The sequence below is a fragment of the Procambarus clarkii genome, chromosome 13 (genome assembly GCF_040958095.1).
Source record: "Procambarus clarkii isolate CNS0578487 chromosome 13, FALCON_Pclarkii_2.0, whole genome shotgun sequence".
In the NCBI taxonomy this organism is placed as follows: domain Eukaryota; kingdom Metazoa; phylum Arthropoda; class Malacostraca; order Decapoda; family Cambaridae; genus Procambarus; species Procambarus clarkii.
The window spans coordinates 32,326,517-32,330,525 of record NC_091162.1 but is presented as its reverse complement, the minus strand read 5'-3'; the positions used below and the strand labels follow the sequence as shown (position 1 = coordinate 32,330,525).

General features: G+C 46.3%; 1 non-coding gene across 1 annotated transcript; it reads left to right on the top strand.

The window, feature by feature from the left end:
- The first annotated feature begins 625 nt into the window (after window positions 1-625).
- On the top strand, window positions 626-730 carry LOC123757368 (U6 spliceosomal RNA). The gene has a single exon (XR_006772742.1). It is a non-coding gene; the product is annotated as a U6 spliceosomal RNA (small nuclear RNA).
- The last annotated feature ends 3,279 nt before the right edge of the window (window positions 731-4,009 follow it).

The window sequence follows — 4,009 nt, the reverse complement described above, 5'->3', positions numbered from 1 at the left end:
TTTCCAGACGTCTCGTCTGGCCGGGGTAGCCCGGTACATTTGTTCCCAGACCTTTCATCTGGCCGGTGTAGCCGGTACATTTGTTTCCAGACATTTCGTCTGGCTGGTGTAGCCCGGTACATTTGTTCCCAGACATTTCGTCTGGCCGGTGTAGCCCGGCACGTTCGTACCCAGACATTTTCGGCTGGCCGGTATAGCTGGCACGTTTGTACCCAGACGTTTTCGTCTGGCCGGTTTAGCCCGGCACGTCAATTCCACGTTTCGTATGAATGCTGTAGCACGTGGTTTCCTCGGTTGCAGTGTACCAGCAGATGTTGGTCTGCCTGGAGTGCCCGGATATGCGGCCCCTTCTCCATCGCAAGTTTTCAGCGTCCAGCCCACGACACCTGACGCCGTGCGGTCTGCCGCTTGGGCGACTTAATTCTATTTATTGCAGTCATTTAATTATTTTTTATAATTTTTAAATACATACTCCTTTATATTTAGACTTTCAGCTATGATTAGTTTCATTACGCTGCAATTTTAGGAAATTTATAGCTTTGCTTACGCCTCATGCCTATAAATTTCTATCTCATTACCTCATTATATATTCTAAATATTGTGCATTATATTTTCCACACATTCTTCACTCGTTTCGGCAGTACATATGCAAAATTTGGAATGCTACAGAGAAGTTTAGCATGGCCTCGCCCAAGGTGTCACGCAAAATCTTGAAGCGTTCCACCTTTCCTCCCAGCCTAAGCTTCGTGCTGTATTAACTTTGCAAATTCGTAGTATTGGCTTTTACACAGGTGTATGTCTTAACTTCGGCTATTCTTAATTGTCAGCTTATTCCAGTCTTATTTTGAGCAAATTTGCTTGCAGTTGGACATACTACTTCTGCCTTGGATCTCCCTGTGCGCCGTTGGTTATTTACTATATTTATAATTAATTCTAACTCTTATTTACAGCTCAGAGCAGTGTTACTTCTTTGTGCTTGCTACACCCGTTTTGGCAGTAGCCTTCCCGGCATCTAGTTATTACAGCCAGCTCGTTACATTCTTTATGGTGGCGAGTGTATGCTGACTGGCTTATGCTTGCCATACGGTCAGCATAATGTTGGCCATACGGTCGCTAATGTTCTTCGGACATTCGGCCTTCTGGGCTAATTTAATACTCTTTTTGTTCCTTCGCCATTGTTATTTCTTATTACGAAATAGTATTCTATTTAATTTAACCTCATCTATCATTAGGTTTGGGGCCCTTACCTTCAACTGCTATTCCTTCCCCTGTGCTCTGCCTGCTTGGCGCACAACGTCGGCTTCTTATGTTCCTTTTTCGCAGCCACGACAAGCCGGAACCCCCCCCCCCTCACCCTACTGCGGCGAGAAAGAAAACGCGAGCCGGATATTCCTCTTATCACCGTTACAACGCGCCCCGTAACGGGTTCTCAGTACCAGCTACTAGTCTTGGAGGGAGTAACGGGAGATTTCATCCATACTCTAGTGTTACTAGGCAACGCAGCAGCGCCGGGATGCAGCCGCCCAGGGCCTACGTTAATTACTATTATACTTCCCTTATTTGTCGGGCTATATTGTAGTATTAATATTAATCCGTATCGTTACTGTCATTCCAGTATTATTTTATGAGTATAAATTGTTATTACGGTTTGGCGTTGCTTTCTTAATTTCTTCAACTCTGCGGCACTTAATGCCGTCATATTGGTTTTTACGATATTACTTTGTATTCTTAATATTATCCTTATTACAGTTACTGGACGCTAGTTCCCTGCCGTCAATTTTACTTCGCACCTGTTCTACAAGATGTAGCCGAAGTTCTCGGCGTACTAGCTGCAGCTTTCATACGCTCATTGACAACACAAGACTACACTCAGCGGCCACTTAAGGCAGACTCCTTGGCTTCTGTTTAGCTCTAACATCCGTCTGGAGGCCGATATGGGATGGAGACCAAGGGTAATGTTCCCCGCTCACATTCTTAGTAAAAAAATTTTTATTGGTCCCGCTTAGGACACAAGCATGTTACAGATATGGCTTTAAGAATTGGTTCTTATTCCATTTATGGTTTATGTATTTATTGATTTGTTGTATATACCCGTTCTATATGGTATATGTATTGGTTACATTGTCAGGATTTATATAGTGTTTCGTATTATATCTGTTTATATATATTTGCTTTGTGCTTCCTTGCTGTTCTCCTACTGGCTTTTATCCCACCTTTGTTCCTAGCAAAGGTACTTCGCCCCTTCCGTTTGCTGGAAGATTTATTAGAATTGTTAGCCCCCTTCATTGCTACAGTATAGTTATTACGAAAAACTCTTATTCTCCCTCCTCCTCCAGTGTCTTCTCAGCCAGCGTTTTTACTTGGGGTATCATCCAGGATTGTTTATTTAAGAAATCTTTTAACTCCTGCTGCTGTGCCCCCCCTCCACCCCCGTTTAATTCGTCTCCGTATTGATTCAGCTAGGGTTTGCCTCTCGTCTGTGCTCTTGCCTGTCACGTTACCACTGCACGCCGCTTCTGCCCACCCTTACTGCCTTATTACTTTCAGCCCGGGGGAGGTGATCTACGCGGCAAAAGGTCGACACACGCTCTGACTGGACCAGGTATCGTTTACATGGTCAGGAATCGGCACTATCTTCGGATCCTACAAGTACAGCGCGGGACGCACGCATACCCTAGCCCGGCGAGTGGGCCCCCAGCAAGTTCTGCCCAGCCCGTGCCCCAGTGAACAGGCAAGACTTCTCCAGGGCGCTTCGCGCCGCCCTCGCAGAGCTAGGCTCGCCTCCAGCCGACTACGCCCTCATTCCATTAGAATTGGCAGGGCCACTCAGCTCTCTTGACGGGCTCGCCAACGGAGATAATGGCGGGTCCAGCAACCAGCTGGAACCCCCAGCTGACTACGCCCGCATTCCTTTCGTATCGGCAGGGCCAGCCAGCTGTCTCTAGACGGGCTCGCCAATCGGAGATAATGGCAGTCGGCAGGTGGAAGAGGAGCGCTATTACTTCCTACGTCAGGCGGGACGTTGTTGCTCTGCCACTCTGAGGCCTCCTTGCGGCCAGCGGGCCTCGCCCTTCAGGGGAGGGGGGGGGGGGGTCCGGCCAGCTGGCCTGCGGTGGGGGTGCAGCGCCGGTCCCCAAGTGTCCCGCTGTTCGCAGCTAATACTTTGCCCAGTCTAGGTGCTAGTAAGCCCTACCGTTAGTCAGGAAACCCTTCTCCTTATTCCTTGGCGGCACGGCCTCGATCACGCCGTGGGAAAAACTTCTCCCATTGTCATATCAGTTTTTCCCCAGTCACTAGGTATTTTCTGCCCGCCTGTTAATTCTAGAATTTGCCATTATGTCTTGGTCGGGCTCCGTTAAGTGTTATGTGATCTATTCACTTTATTTCCCCTTTGTGTCCTGACTTGTACCTAGTTCTAATTACATTTCATCTGGCATTAGGTTTCTGCAGAACGTGTTTGCCATGTCACTAGGCTAAGCTTACTCTTACTTACTACGGGGGTACATTTTAAGTTAAATATTAGTACTCAGACATGGACATGTTACATTTGTTAATTCCTACTTATATTTACATGTTCTGCAGAATTTAATTTACTAATAAATAAGCCCCCAAACTGTCTGTGTCTTTTTCCCCCCTGATCAGAAAATTTGATTTAAAGTGGTGTAAACTGTGTAATTAGAAGTTGGAGTTCATGGAAGTTGGCATAAAACCCATGAATATTCCACTGAAGAATAGACATTATCAAAACTCCAATGTATTTCTGTGAATAATACAATTTCTCCCACCCTACCCATCAACATTGGTGTTCCCCAGGGCAGCATACTTGGCCCTCTCCTCTTTCTCATCTACATTAATGACCTTCCAAATGCCTCCCAACACCTCAAACCAATTCTATTTGCTGACGACACAATCTTCATTTACTCCAGTCCTGATCCCCTTGCTTTAAATGCCACAGTAAATACTGAGCTAAATAAAGTCCATCTGTGGCTAACTGCCAACAAACTCACCC